The 19,144-nt window shown below is 39.1% G+C and overlaps 1 long non-coding RNA gene across 1 annotated transcript in view; it reads right to left on the reverse strand.

Moving 5' to 3' along the window:
• LOC144018070 (uncharacterized) overlaps nucleotides 1-15,689 on the reverse strand; it is a 29,969-nt gene extending 14,280 nt beyond the window's left edge. Inside the window, exons 1-2 of the long non-coding RNA XR_013283332.1 lie at nucleotides 15,494-15,689; nucleotides 9,634-9,747 (exon numbers count right to left, since the gene is read on the reverse strand). This is a non-coding gene — a long non-coding RNA (uncharacterized LOC144018070). The remainder of the gene's footprint in view (nucleotides 1-9,633; nucleotides 9,748-15,493) is intronic.
• Between the last annotated feature and the right edge of the window lie 3,455 nt (nucleotides 15,690-19,144).

Consider the following 19,144-nt stretch of genomic DNA (forward strand, 5'->3'; position numbering starts at 1 on the left):
TTCTTACCGCCGAATTTGCATATGTAGACAAGACTCAGGACTCAAACTTCTCTAACACATCTGCGGAAACAGTCCACCGATCAGAAGCGGGCATTCGCACAGCGAAATTTGCATATGCCACTGATAGTAGCTTTTGCCTCCAAAAAATTGTGGGGGGGGGCAAAAAGATTTTTGCACTGGGAACACTCAGCATGATTTTACGCCACTGGCTAGACTCTCCATTGGTCTAGCAGAATCTTGGGTGAATTAAATAGTTGGCCACTTGCATGAGTTAGAGAACTGGCTCATTTCTCCAAGACAAGAGATGACTGTCATGTTTGTCATGCCCATCTTTAGGGCAACTACTTTACATATTCTGGACACTTAAAAAAAACACTGAAGTATATTCACTTGCATGGTCAAGCTGCAAAAGTCATTTCCCACAATCCAACTGGATGGATTGGTTCAATCAATGTGTCATTCCAGTTCTCTATGTGAGTGGAACCTTTCCTCCGATGGCTCCATGATGACATCACAAGCCTTTAACTCATTCACTGCCAGCCCAGTAAAAAAATTTGACGTCAATAGCCGTCAATGGCAGTGAATGTGTTAAAGACCAGCTTGGTCAAATCAGTAGGCCTACTCATCCATTGGGGAATAATTTAAAGGGCTTCTTGCATGTACGCATCTTTAAGAATGTGTCTGCTGACACGCTCCCGACAACGGCCTCAATAAAGTGAAAGATAACGTGTTTTAATAAACCCAAAAGATTGTCAGCCAAAGAGCTTTCAATTTTATTACAATAATTGTCCGCTGCTAGAAACCTCAATCTGAATATTGAATTCAAGACGAGCAAACTCCACTGGATTTCATTTTATGGCAGTATTCATTGCAAATGTGTTCACACGCACGCAAACGCTCACTCGCCAGTGTTTCATTTATATTTCATCCTCTTCACTTTTCATCATGCCATAAATTCTCTCGTGCATGCTAATGAAGCGCGGCGTTTAAGTATTTAGCCTCATTTGGCCCAACTTTTTTTGAATGAGTGTAAAACGGAAAAAAAAAAAAAAATACATGAAGGCAGAAAACAGCATGTACCCTATGTCACCATCAATCAAGCATCTTAGAGGATAACAATGCCTGCAAAACCTTGCAATTGCAATGTATAAATCCTGTTCAATTTCAAGCATGACTCCTTGAGACTTTTTATGATAGACACCGTTTCACCCAATGTCATGTGGATCTGGAAAACTGCTGTTGTTTTTTAGCCCCCCCCCCCCCCCATTTTTTTTAATGGAAAACCCTCAATATGATCAATTTTTTTCTCATCCAACTGTCCATAAACCTGCTTCTGATCTTTTTGTCATTCCTTCATTCACAAACCGTACACGTTCATTTCATCTGACACCATTTTCCAAGCGCACTCGATGGATAAGCTGCGATTGGCTGGCAACCAGTTCAGGGTGTACCCTGCCTACTGCCCGCAGCCGGCTGGGATAGGCTCCAGCACCCCCGCGACCCTTGTGAGGAGTAACTGGTTAAGAAAATGAATGGATGGATGGATGGATGGATGGATGGATAAGATTTTTTTTTTCCCCCGAATTTACTGTTGCTCATCTGTAGATGTGTCCAAATTCATAGGCTGGGTCTTCCAAAGTCCAAATTTTTCGACCACTTGACGTACCTTCCGATGCGAGTCGACCGCACTCCAGTGTCCAAACTCATGCGGCCTTAAAATCTAGCTTTTAAATCTGACCTTCTTTTCCATGGAGACGGTTCCGAAGCAAAGACTGCTTCAAAGCACATTTTCTGAGCATACGTTAACTAAGTTTTTTTGTATTTAATCCTAAAAATAACTTAAAATTTAAAGAGATTACACCACAGCACTTTAAGCCCTTCCAAAAGTTAACTATCGGCATATATTGATTAAATGTTACCTCTGACACCATGGCGATGTAATTTTTTATGAACTATTAGGTGTTTTTCTGGTTATTTTTGTAACGCGACGTAAAATGCCCGGTTCAGTAAAACCCCGCCTCTCCCCGTGTGTTTGCCACGCCCCCGGCGAGCCGACTGCAGTCTGCTGCTGGTAGCTCTGCGTTTGAGCACTTCTCTGAGTGCGCCACGCAAATTGACGCAATTCAATTCCTCAGTAAACATTTGAAACTAAACGTCTCTTTGCTGCAAGGAATTGTGGAAGAGGAGGGGTGGAGAGAGAAGAAGAGAGAGGAAAGGAGGAGGGGGAAAAAAATAAACCTGGGCTGGTTTCGAACCGGGGACTTGCTGCTTACAGAGCACACTATCCACTACACTATTAGTTCTGTTAGGTTCAACAGTGCAAAAGTTTTACTTGTAGTTGTCACAAGTGTCAGTGCCAGAACCTGGGATTTTAAGAACCAATTGTCACTGCACTTTGGCATTGCAAATGTGAAGGATAATTGATTGCTTTGAATTCATTTGGACAGAATGTTTACTGCTAAAGGCTACGTTTGTCACTATCCCATGGAGGTCTCAGAGAAAGTGGGCGTGCGTTTAGTCCGCAGTAGTGTTGTGTCGTTCATGACCGTCCATTCAATTTCTTGACTGCTTATTCCTCACAAGGGTCGCAGGGGGTGCTGGCGTCTCTCTCAGTTGGGTCTGGGCAGTAGGCGGGGGACACCCTGGACTGGTTGCCAGCCAATTACAGGGCCGTTCATGGCCGTTTCGTTCAAAAACAACTCATCTTTTCAGTGAACGTGAGTGAACGGGTCACTTCCTGAAGTGATTCGTTCTTTTCTCAGTTCATTTGATATCAGTCACGCTCATGCCGTCAGACTTCACGAACGACCAATCAGTAGCTAGCGTCAGATGTGGGCGGGATTTTACTACACATACAGCCTCGCTATTGGTGTTCAGGAACGAGTCACTGAGGAAAGCTTCCGTTGGCGAAGACGTGAACGGGTCAGTGAGTGAACGAGTCAGGGAGTGAATGTGTTGCCATTAACGATTCGGTGAACGAATCTTTTGAACTGTTCTTCGAAATGAACAGATTCTCGTGATTCAGTTCACCTAAAAGAACTGTAATGCCCATCACTAGTCTGTAGAGGCGGTGCGGGGGTGTGTCCGCATCTTATGACGTCAAAGAGTGCAAAAGTTTTCTCAGGTTGGGAGGGGCTGGTGCTTGGAGAGCAGAATGACCTAGAATTTCTCATAGATGGGCGAATGGAGGAAAACACCACTTCTGTCATGTTTTTGGTGAATTAGCATTTTAACACGACTAAAAGCTCCAAAAATTGGATTTTTCATGTTGCTGTCCCTTTTTGTCAAGGCCTGTCCAAATTTGTCACCAATTATGCGGTTCACGAGGGAGGTGGAGCCTTCTAAGGACCCAGCCTACGAATTTGGACGCAGCTTGTATTGTACATAGTTCTGATTAGAGCTAATTTTGGCAAATTCCCTAGTAGGTGTTTGGAAATGTACAAGCGCTGGAATTTGCCCACGAATGGCTGCTTCAAACAAAAATGGCTGTCTTCCTTTTCAGTTTCAGGTCTAGGTTCTTGACTTTTTTTAAGATGTCCATTATGATCAAGAGGTCTACTCTATCACTTCTTGAACTGGTTGTTGTTGTTTTTTTTCCCTTCAACCTCTTTTATGGTACATCATCATACTGATCAAGCCATGCTGCACCTTCATTTTATGGCATGGGCAAAAAAGATTCACAGTTAAATGTTACCCATCTGTCTTGGATACCTGCTTTGCATTGGGGCTCATTTGGGAAAAGTACCAAGAATAAATCTTTTTTTTTTTTTTTTTAATGCATGTCAGCATCAATCAAGCATGCCAGCATATAAAAAAGTCTGCAAACCTTTGCTATTGCAAATCAGTGTGGTCTACTCCCTTTTCATGCATCCATCTGCTTTGAAGTGTGAACTCAGAGTCATCGCTACATCATCTTTCCTTAATACTTCATTTTTGGGGGCAGGGGCTGCAGGGGGTTTGGGGAGTGATTAGGCATCGCAAGATGTTCTTGAAATTATAAATCCTCCTCTGAGTCTGCTCTTCTGCCTAAAAGGCAAAGTGACGCCTGAGTAAAGCCCAAAGTGTATTGCTGTGCACTGCAGCACTGCGTGTGTATATATAGACCGCATACGCAATAATGTTTTGCTATAATTAGCAGCGAGAGTTGCACACTCACGCTTTGGCTGCTTCCCTTTTTTAATGAACAACGTGACTATTTTAATTTTAAAATAGCATTTTTTATTTTTTTTTTTAGGAAAATTAATGCATACAAATTATTTGAGTGGCCTTATTTTTTTATGTTGTAGTTTTTCTAAATACATAAATAAATATATAAATATATATATATATATATATATATATATATATATATATATATTTATTTATTTATTTATTTTTTTATTTTTTTGCTTCAATCCACAAATTCATGTTGATGGGTGAAACTGGTGATGGAGGCTCCACTTTTTTATGGCATCTTGTTTTTTTTTGTTTTTTTTCTCTTCCTTTTTAATTAACATTTTTATTATTTTAAATTTCCTTACACTAAATGTTTTAAAGTTTTCTGATTAATGTTTTAATGTCATTGTATGTTCTTTTGGTACATTTTTTAACCTACTTTTATTTAGTCTTCTTCCTCTGAATGTTAACTACTGTGTTTGTTGATGCTTATGTGTTGTCTTTCCTTGTGTAAAGCACATTGAGTTGCCTTGTGTATGAAATGTGCTATACAAATAAACTTGCCTTGCCTTGCCTTGTGATAATGAAATCAAAGAGCGATGCTATACTCTGTTCGACCCTACTAGAGATTCCTTATTTAGCGTCGTCCATCTGTCCAGGATCCCGGTTTCCGATTGGGGCTTAATTGGACGAATTGCCCAGTTCGAATTAATCAAAATTGTACGAGCCGTGGAATTCACCCAAAATGTCTGACATCACAAAATGGCTAACTTCCATTTCAATTTCAGGCATGAGTCCTTGAGTCGTTCTCATGCATCCTGTTGTGATAGACATGTCCATACAAATTTACGTACTTTGGTTAAACTGGTTACATTGACTGATGTTATTTTTCCCGAGCTTTACAGGGGGTCACATTGAGTGAGAAAATACATAAATTTGGCATAAGTTGGTTATGGGGCATGTTGAGCTGTTTTTCATCAACTTCTTCCACAGGCACTTGAATAAAATGCTTGTTTGTGTTAGCTTTTGTGTTTTTCTCCTCCCTCTATTGCTCCCCCAAGCCCACCGCTTGCATCATTACACCATTCAGCTGCTCATGCTGGTGTTAAAGGGGCGAAGCGGCCCCCTTTGGAATCCCTCAATGGGCGTTATTAGTAGTCTGTGGGGAAATAAAGTGACCCATCTGTGGTGGTGCTGATGAGGGGGGTGCGTCCGAGGAGGGATTAACTACTGACACATGGAGCCTGTACTAAGGAGGTGTTGGAAGGGCGACTATACATAGAACATAGGTGCAAGCTTTTTCCCCCCCTAACACAATATAGCGGCTTCTTTGCATCTTTATTAAATTTGTAGTGGGGCCACATCTGGTGACAAACACCCTCAGAACAAAAGCCGGAGGGGAAGAGGGTGGGCGGCGGCGGGGCTGAAACGCGGCTTGGAGTATTAATGTGCGTGCGCACGCGTCGAGCATCTGTCACCGTCTAATTGGAGGGTGTCAGGTGCGGACGCAGGAGCCGCAATCCGTCCGCCCACGACATGAATCGACACGACATCTTTATTTATTATCACACGCGCGACCCCGAGGTTTGTGGAATCATATCGGGCCTGGCGGCGGACCAACGACCGAGGGGGCCACCTTGCATTTCACGCAGACCCCTGATGACGTATGCACCATTCTGCGGTGGCCCTTGTCACACGGCCGCAAAATACACAAAATAAGAGTTTGCATTTATTCGCTTGTGTCCAAAATCCAGCAAAGCAGAATATTGCCACAACTTTGAATCTGAGATCACAAATAGTGGCCGCTTAAATGTTCTAGCAAAAATCTGATGCTGTTCGCAACAGGTGTAAACATGTGTATTCCCTTTTAGAATATTTTTAGAATACTTTTAGAATATTTGTATTCCCTTTTAGAATACTTTTAGAATATTTGTATTCCCTTTTAGAATGCTTTGAGAATACTTTTAAAACACTTCTAATCTGTCAGAATACTTTTAGAATGCTTGTATTCCCTTTTAGAATACCTCTATTCTCTTTTAGAATAGTCTACTTTTATAATACTTTTAGGATATTTGTATTCCCTTTTAGAATGCTTTTAGAGTACAGTTAAACCTCGGTTTTCGAACGCTTCTGTTCTCGACCAAATCGGTTTTCGACCAAAAGATTTGAGAATTTTATGTCTCTGAACTCGTCCAAAACATCGTCTCTCGACCAAACTGAAAAAAGCCAAGCTTACCTGAACGCGACTCACTCGGGAGCCGAGCTAACTCGAATGCCCAGGATGCTTCCTCCGTAGCACATTCGTGTTCAAAGTTCGTTCGGAGCAGACCTGTTTATTGTTATTTACGCAAATTTTTTTTTAGTTTTGCATCATGTATTAGCCCCTAATCATGGGTCCAAAGAAAGCAAGTGCATTTTGTTTTGTTTTTTTCATCATTTTAGATATATAGATAGATATCTTCTATTAAAATAAAACTAACTAATAAAACTAAACTAAAAATAAAGTGTCTATTTCTACCCTATTCTATTTATGGTAAACAGTATACAGTGCAGTTTATGGTGTAAAATAGTAAAAACAAAAACTTGGAAAAAGTTTTTTTTAGACTTGGAACGGATTAAAATTATTTACATTAATTATAATGGAAAAAATTGTTTCAGATTTTGAACAATTTGCTTTTAGAACAGCCTTCTGGAACATTCTGTTTAGTGATACTTTCTGTTGACTGTCACATCTCGAGTCATTGTATCTTTGCCTGCGCCTTTCACACAGAACCAGATCTTTCCCCGTCCATGTCAGGGAAGCCTCAGGTTTCCTTCATGGCAGCTAGGTAACAGAGGCGAGCGTACCCAAGGAGTGAGGCCGATTAATGAGGCCAATTAAGTGGCTTGGCAGAGCTATACAACTCCCCTCCTCAGTCAATCTGGCATGCCTAAATTACACTTGAATGACTAGATATCGTGTCGGGCTAGAAATAGATCGCCCGTGATGAGAGAAGAGACAAGATAATGTAACGTCACTCAGCGCAAATCGTGGCTCGTTGGCTTCCTGGTCCGCAAATAGAATTCTGCTAACAGAGGAAGATGTTCCGACCGAGGATCGATACACTCTTACTCGCCCTTGCAGTCTTTGCAGCATTTCCTTCATCTTGTTGACCTGCGAACACGCCGGGTTAGGGTTAGGGGAGATTACTTTACCCTTAACACAGAACCCTAAACTTAAATGTTAAACACGAACGCATAACCTAAACCCATTTCCTGTTTCAGGAATACCAAACATTTTGGATGCTGAATTTATCGTATTTCCCCAAATAGGGATTGTCACTGTAAAGTTGGAAATAAATAGCTCAGAAATTTGACCCACTATGTTGAATAGTCTTAACAACATTACTAAATGTAAATGACTAAAAAACTAAAATGCCAAGTGTATAAATTATGAACTTATATCCCTTTGAAGTCATAAGGCTTTTCAATGCAATGACAACAAGGCACTCTAAAATGGCCACAATAGCGCAGAGCCCATGTTCACACGCTGGCTATCACGTCAGACCTTTTTTTCTTCACTCTTCCGTCTTTTTTTGTGTGATGTGTGCACACTCATGGCAGGTAATGAGGCACTCTAAAGCATCTAAACCAGCAGACTATACTCGGGAAGATGGATTTTCGGCATGTAGGTATAGCTAACTAAATAACTGCGCATCTCAATGGGGAATTGGAGGCTGTTATAGCTAATATCGTGATATCGTGATATTAAAACTTCCACAATATCGTCGTTGTCATGTTCTCAATATTTAATAGGAACACATCTGTTAAAAAAAAGTCAGGATGATTTCCATTTGTGCAGTTCTAGCACCCTCTAGTGGCTAGTTTATTAGTGCAATTTAATTTTCATTAGGGATGTTTTGGCCTTCTATGTTTAAAATCTATGCTAATTGTCAGATGAAGGGGAACCTAATTTGTTTGTGAAGCGATTAATGTGTGCTTGCATTAGCAAGTAAGTGCCTCAATATTGTTATTAGAGATTGTAGGTGGTTTATATGCATTGATGTTATGTACAAAAGCATAATATTGTGCTTTTTTTAGTACGAGCTCTTTTTTTTTTTTTTTTTTTTACAATATTGCCCATCCATCCATTTTCTTGACCGCTTATTCCTCACAAAGGTCGCGGGGGGTGCTGGCGCCTATCTCAGCTGGCTCTGGGCAGTAGGCGGGGGACACCCTGGACTGGTTGCCAGCCAATCGCAATTTACAATATTGTGATCTTTTTAAATATCGCCAACCCACCCACAATATCGTGATAATTATCGTATCATGACCTTCATATTGTGAAAATATCGTATCATGAAGTTTGGATTTCGTTACATCCCTAGTTATAGTCACAGCCCCCCCCAAAAAAATCCTAAAAACTGAAATGGCGTAAAGTTTACTGCTACATCTCCACAAACAAACAATCACCTTCAAACATGTACGATGTATTTAGAAAGCGGTGTGTCAGGCGATTAAAATTTGTCATCGTAATTAATCACATGACTTAAATAGTTAATTCACGATTAATTGCAAATGTTATATATTTTCTAAATGTACAATAAAATGTACAATAAAAAGTGGAAACATGTTTAATATAAATATAGCTGCATCTTTTAGTCATTGATACAGTAATTTCATAATTCATAAAATTGAGTTAAAATAAAAAAAAGTGCTGTACTGTAAAAAACAAGTGTGATATTGATTTATGTTGAGGTCATTTTTCTGCCACTAGATGGCATAATTGCATTCGTAAGACATTGGTGACAGCTCACTGCATTTTTCTTTTCATACTAAGAGCGATCTAAACTTTAACATGAAGTAACTTGTGAAATTCTGCACATTTTTAAAATTGTAAAACACAACTTGACCCCAATCTCCACAAATATATGCATTACTAAATTCATTATTGCTAAAATTTGACGTGGACGTGTCTGCTGTGTTGTGACTGCAATTGCCCCAGTTCAGGCTTTCCAAGTCATTAATTGTGCGTAAAAAATAAAAATAAAAAATAAATAAATAAATAAATAAATAGTGGTGTTAAAGAAATTTAAATTAACTCAAAATTAACTCACTAATTTTGACACCCCTTATTAGAAACAAATCTCTACATGATCCTTTTCTAGGTGTAGACTGCGCGCGCCAATTATCCACTTAGGACCATTAAACGGCTGCCTCAAATCACCGCCTCCCTTAAAAACAGTAATTGTCAATATTGTTCACACCCAGACGTTAAAGACTTTCCGTCACTTAGCAAAATAGCAGCACCGACCATAAACATTCCCTCACATTTTGACTAAGCCGCTACTGTTACAAGCCAATGGGTTAATCAATGAATACGTAAATAGTGTGCAGCATCTGTCTGTTAAACACAGTTGATTCAGCCTCCTGCCAGCACGGCTGAGTCAATCTTTCTCCGTATGGCGGCAAACATGCCGGCAAGCTGCTGTCACTCACCGGACGCCTGCTCCAAATGGACCCATGATGAATATTCTACGTCTGCCGAGAGCCGTTTTGAGTGACAGCCGCTGCTCGGTACGTGTCCAGCCACTGCCGATCAGGAGAAAGACCCTGAGGGCACATTTCGCAGGGGAGGAGAAATAAAAAAATGAATAAGAGAAATTATGGAATCCGCATGCGCCGCAAGGTGTGAGAATTCCTGCTGCACTTGAGAGAGAAAATATTGTGTTCATTCTCGTCCTCCGAGGAACTATAATAAGGTTTTGTTTTTTTTAAACCAAGGAAGGCCCTGTCGAAATTGCTTTTTTTTTTGTCATAAGGCCAATAAATGAATGTATAGAACACATGTTGTGGGTTATCCCATAATAAAATGACACCTTTTTTGCAGGCAGGTTGTATGTAAAAGCCTCAAGCACCCATGCCCGAAAAGACACAGGAAGTCTGCTGTTTTGGTTTGAATCAGTCCTTTTGGCCATTTCCAGTGGTCCTTCAGAGATGGACAACGCTAATAAATCAAGTCCACAAGGTCAGAGCCGGTTTCACTTTAGACCATAAAATTCAGTAAGTACCGGTAGTCTATCTGGAAACCCACACATAAAAGACTCAAGAACTCATGCCTGAAATGGCACAAGGAAGAAACTGGCCATTTTTTGGCTCATTAAGGCCATTGCCATTCAGGTGAGGAGGTCTCAAACTCAACTTATGTCGGGGGTGCGGGAGATACTTGGCAGGGGTGGGGGTCACATCAAGTATTCCACGAAAAAGGGGTTCAAGTGTTTAAAGCAAGATTGGTTACCCAGCTCTCTCTCATCTCCCTGGTACTTGGCATACTCCTCAACATGTTTAGTTGCGTCATGACATCTGATTTATTGAACACTTTCTTGAGCTTTCTCAGTGAATAGGCCCCTGTGTGCAAAAAAAAAATATTTTGTCTCCTAAATTTCTTTAAAATGGCTGTTCTTGTCACCAACATTTTTCTTCACGGCAGGTTTTCAATAGGACATGGCTGGGAATGGGTGAAATAGTATCGTCATGCCAAAACCTTTTTTTAATTGTCACTTTTCAGGGGACCCCAAAAAACATTGCATCATCATCAAAGAGAGCCGGCCATTTTCAACGCTTACAGTCCAAAAATTACGCCCATGAACTGAAAAGTATCGATTTTTTTCAAATATGAAATTTGCCAAATTGTGACTTATGAGGTTTTGTCCTGATGCCATCGATATTTTCCTTCCATGATAAGTCTAAGTTATGGTAGCCCATAAGTTATTAAAGCAAAACAAAAATACAAGATGCCCATTGCAATGACAACAAAAAAGGTGGGTGCCATTCTAATATTAAACTTTGATGTTAAATAGGAGGCTGCAAAATATCGTCCTGTGCCACACGTTTGAGACCACTAAATTTACATACTATAATTTTGTGTCTGTTTGCTACCAAATTTGTTCAATGTATTACACAGATGTACCATGTGGATTTACAAAATATTTTTTGTAAAAAATGTTTTGCAATTGCGTGTCCGTGCAGGATGGCTTCAAAGTTTGAAGGCTCATCACATAAACACAAAATCCCAAGTCCTAATATTTTTTCTCCACGAGCTCAGAGCCACATTTACTTAAAAGTATGAAATTTGGTAAAGATGTTGACCATAAGTATTTCCACAAAATTATCTCAAGAAGGCATGACAGGTTGAAGTTACTTTTTCCACTTATGTGTCCTCAAAAAAAAAAAAAGAAATCAGCCAACAGATTGCCACCAAATGTTAACCAATTGTACTAGACAGATGAACTTTTTTTTGTTGTTGTTATTACTTGTGGGCAGAGCAAAGCAAAGTTTGCTAACTATAAACCACCAAATTTGAAGAGCTCAACTCCATGAGGTCAGATCTTGACCTAACATCTTCCATCCATCCATTTTCTTGACCGCATATTCCTCACAAGGCTCGCGGGGGGTGCTGGAGCCTATCTCAGCTGGCATTGGGCAGTAGGCGGGAGACACCCTGGACTGGTTGCCAGCCAATCGCAGGACCTAACATCTTGACATGTGATAAAAGTCCCTCGCAAAGCTCCTCACTGGGGCCCCCTACTGGCAGAAATGAGTAGAAGCAATAACGATACTCCAAAATGGAGGCCATATGGGCAATTAAATGTGAAATGCTACAATTAATCATCCAGTTTTTTATTTTGGACTAAATCCATCATGTTTCCAAGCCGTTGCGTAATGCAGATGTGCTATGCAGTTGTCGAAATGTTGATTGATGTATGTGAAACGAGAGACGTCGCTAATTACAAATAATGCCTCCCAAGCATGAAGAACCATCTGTCTGATTTAAAAACAGCTATATTAAGTCCAATTCCAATGTATTTTTGTGCCTCTTTGGTCTTTTCTTTTCCTTGCAGAAAATAGCTCTTTGCGAACTGTAACCCCTCCCCGAAGCATTCGTGAGTATTTTGGTTTGCGTCAATCATGGAATTTACATCTTTGTTGGGTTAAGATGAGCAGGAAGGCAAACAAGTGATTGAAGAAAAGTGACTTTTTATGACACGAGGATCAAAAGAGTCAGGGGATAAGTGTAAAAATACCGCTTTATTGAGAGTGACTCATTCTCACGCACGTGGAGTGTGTGAAAACATCACACTTAACAAAGCAGGTCATTTCAATATATTGTAGAGGATAATTTAATAAACGGCTTCAAAACACACAATCAGCGCTGTCGACAGATTTTTATCATCATATTAGTCAGGGGAGTGATGCACTGTTTGTTTTTGTTCGCGGCATCAGAACAGTGTTATTGCCGTGTTCACGTGCCAGTCCAATGATGTCAAACCTCCAAAAAAATCATTAAAAAAAACAAACAAACACACGAGCTGTTCCGACCGAAACGACAACAGCATGGCTGAAATGAAAACAATCTGAAGTGACAAAAATATTTGCAGTGTTTTTGTGCCCAGATTATTGATTTATGCATTTTATTTTGTACTTTTTTTTTTTTTTTTTTATGAAAGCACATGGCTGGCAAAAATCATTCTGCTTACTTTTATGTACTGTACTTAAGCACGTTTCATTCTGCTTTGAAGAGGCACCCTGCAAACTTTGTATCCTGTGTAATTTTGACACAAAATTTGGAGGAAAATATACTATGTGTGGAGTAATTATACTCAAAAATTTGTCACATGGATTCATGTGTGGGAAGATGGGGATGATGGATGATAAAAGGTTACAAGTTTAGATGGAGAGGTATAATTGATTGATGCTGGTAGGATTAAAATGATGGATGATGGGTGGATGATTGAAGGGTAAATTAATAGTTGAATATATTGCAGTGACATATTATGGGTAGCAGGGTTATAATAGTTTTGGATTGTTTATATTGTTAGTTTTTATTTTGGTTTGACTTGTATTTTGTAATTTTAGTTTAGAGCTGGTTAGTTTTTTCTTTTTCTTTTTTAATGTGTCATTTTAGTTTAGTTTTAGTGTTTTTTTTTGTTTTTGTTTTTTTTTACAGATGAACAACATTACTGAAACTAGACTAAGTGCAATTTCTGGAGAAATTGCGTGGGAATGCTGAAAGCTGAATGCTAATAGCTGAATGCTAAGATTTGAATGTGGAATGCTTATGAAGTAAATTAAAATATATAATAAATTATGAAATTATAACCTCCTGGTTACTGGACAATGTGCTTTACCAACTGTGCCACCGAGCAGTATCAGACACCTGTTAATGATGATAAGTTACATGTATGGAAGTGGGCGTGGAAAGTGATACTTGAAAAAAAGTTCAATGTCTGTCCCATTGAAAATGAATGGAGAAAAGTTGATATTAAATGTTAAATTGTGCAAATACTGTATGTAATGTGGAATCACACATTATATACCCTGGGAGGCGTGAATTTTTGAAGCTAGTTGAAATTTTAACAATGTAATTATGTAATTATGTAACAATGTAATTTTAACAATGTGGTATTATGTGGGAGTTGTTATGCGGCAAAAAAGTGTGGAAAATAAAAACATCCCAATAACATATGTGGGAATTCTTCAGCATTCCCACAATAAACATATTTAAAATGAACCCCCGAAAGCTTGTTTATGACATTAATTGACAAAGATGAAAATTTACATTGTCACTGTAATTATAGTTAAGGCTAGTTAAATGTATAAACAAAAGATGTGCAGTAGTTTCTTAAAGTATTTTAACTTTATGTTATTGTGTTGACAAAAATGTTTTTTCAACATTAGTTCTAGTTTGTTGTTTTTTTTCTGTTTAACTATAGTAACCTGGTTGGTTGGTTGGTTGGTTGGTTGGTTGGTTGGTTGGTTGGTTGGTACTTTATAGTGTATATGTCATGGATGTTCAGGTGACTGTAGAAGTGGACAAATTTATGGATGTTGTGGATTAGGGTGGTCAAATGAATGTGTAGGGAAATAGATGGATAGCTGGACAAAAGAGTTGGAAGTGTGATTGAATTCATATTTTCGGGGGATGGATTCTGATGGATAATTGACTTGGAATGATGCACAAGTACAAGTAATACAACTATCACACGACAGGGAAACAATAACAACTTTAACATAAAATACTTGGAAATTTCCGCTTGGCGTGGTGGTAAATTACTTCGTACTTGAGTAGTTCTTATCACTGAATGATTATTTACTCTTATTCATGTAATTATTTAGAGGTCTACGGTTTACTTTTACTTAAGTCGTATTTTCTAAAGTAATCTTATACAAGTAATTTTTGAGTACTCGTTCCAACTCTGCCGTGACCTCAAATGTTCTGTGCGTGGAAAAACAAAAAGAAATCGCTTGTTTACATGCACATGAACCATTCCAACTAATGACTGTGTTTTGCTCTGTCACAGGAAATCCTGATAAACTCTCCTGAGAAAGAACATACCCCTTCCCATTATATTGAACAAAAGAAGCAACAACGACACACCGCCGCAAGCTTGCATGTCGGCTCCAATTTGAGTCATCATCACACCCGCCGTGATGAGCATCTCTCACTCACGCCGCACTTTTCTTCTTCTTAATTAACACTCCTCCCATTCAGGAAATTCTTTGTCAACAGTAAAAAGTAAAGCGTTAGGCGGGAAAGGGTGAGAAATGATCAGGGCGACGGGCAGGTAAGAGGAGGCGGGATAAAAATAGATGATTTCTCTCACTAATTTCACACTGCATATTGGCACCCCTGTTGCCGTGTTACATTATTCAGTGTTTGCACAGTGAATCCTCAATCAATTCTGACACTACCTGAGGTAGGCCTGCTAGACGGCTGTTCGCCCACCACCAGAAAAGGTCATAAAGTTGTTGTCTGGGTTGTGGTGTGGGTTCAAGAAGTCACCCGCAGCTTGCTTTTTTAAGGACGAGGCACTTTAGGAAAAGTAGGATGATGTAAGAGCAAGTAATCTTGCTCCTGGGGGACAAAAGAGCCTTTGAGAGCGTATAGTTCCTAGCAACACACTAACTCACACAAGGCCGTCATAATTGTCTTTCTGTTGAGATATAAAAGAAAGGAAATTGCAGTTTTTCCAAGTTTGTGATTTTGCAGTATTGTATTGGCAAGTGGTTCAGTCAGTTTCCCACCAAATCCAGTTATATGGCTTTAACAACTAAAAACGAGCAATGAACATTAGGTGCGTTTCCATTACCCTTTTTCGTAAAAATAAAAGCGATATTGTACTATTTCGATAAAGTACAATTTCGAATTGTCGGTGTTTCGATTGAAGAGAGTTTCGCTTCTAAGGCGCAATTCTCGGAATGTCCCGTCTCGCGAAACCTCGCTGTTCTGTAGGAGGTGCTCATGATGTTTACGGTAGACTGACGCCCGGTGTAGTTATATTACTTTAAAAACACTCACCCCTCATCACGCGGTTTCGGGCATTTAGTGTTGGTGTTGTTGTGTATGTCCGTCAGCAGTCGGCAAGCAGTTCTGACACGAAAGCGAGTGGCACCGTACTTCCTACTTCCTGTAATCCTGAAATGTTGTTCCCATGAAGAAGCTGGGTAAAAGGCGGGCTACAAATTGTTAAAAGTTTCTGATGTTTTCTGCTATATTAACCAGGCATGGCAGGACAGGATTTCAAGCTCTCCTCTCCTTCAACTTTTCGAAGGCGGCTCGCTCGATTACACCTCTCTCTCTTTTATGCTCATGACGTGCAGTAGCCGATACAAATCACTTCAGCATGGAAAACTAAAATACAAACCCGAAATTAATCATTCTCAAAATAAATAGTAATTGCAAGTTTAATTTAAAAAAAAAAAAACATATAAACAACATGTTACATTCCTTTCCTCCGTGACCGGGCGGGTGTCACATGACTACTAATGCGCAAAAAGTGTTTCCATTACAGTCTTCCCTCGCTATAACGCGGTCACTTTTCGCGGTCTCGCTGTATCGCGGATTTTTTTTTAAGTGCAATTTTGCATATTTTTTTCCAGTAATATACCCATTTTAGAAAATTTATGAAGGTTTGAACATTGTCAAAGTTTGAACAAGAGAGAAATGTGAGAACATGTAAATGCCTCAATGAGAAAAGTGTATAAATTGTGCGGTCGGGGATTTTAGAGCCTTAAAACATTTATTTTAAGAGTTGTAAAACATAAAGCTAACTACTTCGCGGATTTCATTTATTGCTGGTATTTTTTGGAACCTAACCCCAGCGGAAAACGAGGGAACACTGTACACTTTTGCGAAATACTTCTTTTTCGATACGTCTCAAAAACCATCTCATGAGAGCGCAAAAACTTTTTTGCGAAATTTGAGAGTTTTTTTTTTTTTCGCAAATCCGGTGTTTCCATTACCAGCTTACTTTTGCGAAACATGCCTTTTGCGCAAAACTGAGGGTAATGGAAACGCACATATTGACTTGAAAACGGTTACAAGTACCTGAGTTGGAAAACCAGCAAAACATGACTGGCCGTGCTTTTGTTTTGTGGGGTGTTATCCGTCCCCCTACAAGCCCCCTTGGAGTGAGCGGTGGTCCGTGTCTACAAAAGCTTGGCATGTCTCCCTCTTCTGCATCTCCCAGTGGGACTGCATGCCGTCTCCTGCTTAATGAAACATGTGACACCACCAGCTACTATATGGGACTTTAGGGAGGTGCCCCCCACCCCAGGCCCCCTCTTGCCCTCCAGGAACCACACCAACCCCATTCATTCCCTAAAACATGACCCCCGCTTCATTCATTGGAGTACAATTGAGGAGGAGCAGGGCCAGACTGAAAAGAAAAAACAATATTCCAAGAATTAAGTCTTGTTCAAACACAAAAGTACACTATTTATATTAACTCATGAGAGAAAATCATTGAATTTTGTGAAAATGGTTGGGCATTTTTAACACAACAGGTAAACATAGCTTAAATCAGTGACTTAAAACAAAACCAAACAAAAAACAAATAAATAGCGTAAATATATTTTCTTTCCTGCAAAGTAATTTTTCCTTCATTAAATTAAAAATTTAAGGTGTTCAGCGGTCAAACAATTATGTCATAATTTTAAAGAAATATAGTCCAAACTTATTATTATTGTTCTTCTTCTTTTTCTTCTTCTTCTTCTTCTTCTTATTATTATTATATGGAATAATAATTTATTTGTTAAATAAATCACTTAAGATATTAAAAATCACAAAAAATAATACATTTTTATAAGATTTGTTTATGAATTTAGAGTTCAAAAGCAAAATTGGAGGCTTTATAATTTCAGAATTTATTCTTGTAATACAATGTACCCTCATAACTCAAATGATTCCGCAGTCAAACTGATAATTTTGCATATTTTTTGTACAATAATTTCAAAGAAATGAACCCAAATGTGATTGTTTGTAACTAAAAGAATAAAACAATATAAAAACGTATGAATTCAGAATGAAAGAAAAAGTCCATTTTTATTTTTCAAATTTTTTTTACTTTAGATATTACAAATCTCGTTTTTTAGAACTCGATTTGATTAATTTAACATGTAATTTCAAAGCAAATGTGGCACATACTTTGATTTAAAAAATAAGAAATATGAATTACTTACAAAAAACAGCAAAAAATCACAATCTTTGCATTTTTACTTTGCTTTTTGTTAAGCCAATTCCATGACTGTGACTGTGTGTTTAAGTAAACACACGTCTGTTGATGATGTAGGCTGTAAATGAGTTAAATACACACACATCCACGCCTACAAGTAGTGGCCTGGCCTCATCACGCACAAAGAAAGATGGGCGTGTCTTCCCCCTCCTTCCTTCCACGAATACAACCTCCCCTCTGCCTCCCACGTGATGAAGACGTACCCCAAGGCATCTCTCTGGTTTAAAACTCACAAAAATCTCCTCCTTCCACCTCCAAGATGCTGACGATCAATCCCGAAACGGTTTGGCTGATTTTCACAGAAACATAGAGGATCAGGGAAGGCGGGGCTTGGCGCTATTGACTCGGGCATCAAACGGGCAACGTTTACAAATTGGCTCAGGGTTGCTGAGCGTTTGCCTCTGCCTGGTGTGAATTTCAACTTGTTTGTGGTGGAACGTCCCAGTACAGAAACTGTTATTGTCAAAAGCTGTAAAGGTGTTGCATATACTTTTTAATTGCTTGTATACAAATAGTCGTTTGCATATAAGGCCAAAATATATTTCTTTGTTAAAAGAACCCACTTGGGGGTTGCAATACTGGTTGCATTACCTCTTTGCTAATTGGAAGGCTGCATTTTTACTCATAAAAATGCTTCGAAGTAAACAAAGGGACAAAATTAACTTAAAAAATAACACCCTTTCTTTCATGTTTTTATAGCTGGTGCTGATGGCGTTGCTTTGGATTTTTACTCAAATGGGGTCACAAAAACAACAAAAGCATTCTCTATTGCCTTCTCTCCGTGTCGTACGTGCACTCGTGGCCGACAACGAGGTGCTGTTAAGTGAGCGGCCACGCCAGCATAAGGAAAGATCTATTTTCAGGGTATAGCGATAGCAAGCTAGCTAGACAGCGAGCAAATAAAGGCACTCAGGTTCTTACTGAATATAGCCAGTAAAACTGAAGTAGTGAAAAACTGTTGAACACTATAGTTCCACAATTGAGAGCTTCACGGTTCTCACTCTTTGTACGTTTTCAGCAACTATCTCCAAGCATGTATAATTACAGTAATGCCTTGTTTATCTTGGGGGACTTGGCTAGCTGTTAACTGGATAAATGATCTGTCACTCTGTGTTGAGTGACACAGCATTAGTTGTGTGACGGTGTGTGTGAATACAGGATGTGTTGGTGTTTATTTTGTTAACTTTGTTCAATAAAGTGATGGGAGGTGCACTAACGGCTGTTGTTAACTCTCTACTGGAGGGATTACAAGGTCTTTAATAAAACTTTAATATAACTAGCACTGGTATTAGCACTCAAATACCGAGCTAGCTAGCCCCGTTTTAAAAAGTTTAGTTAACGACATAACTAACATGAAAATTGAAAAAAAAAAAAAACATTTTGATAAATGAAATTTGAAAAAAAAGAAGATATAACTAGGTGAAACTGCATTTTAC

The sequence above is a fragment of the Festucalex cinctus genome, chromosome 1 (genome assembly GCF_051991245.1).
Source record: "Festucalex cinctus isolate MCC-2025b chromosome 1, RoL_Fcin_1.0, whole genome shotgun sequence".
Taxonomy (NCBI): Eukaryota; Metazoa; Chordata; class Actinopteri; order Syngnathiformes; family Syngnathidae; genus Festucalex; species Festucalex cinctus.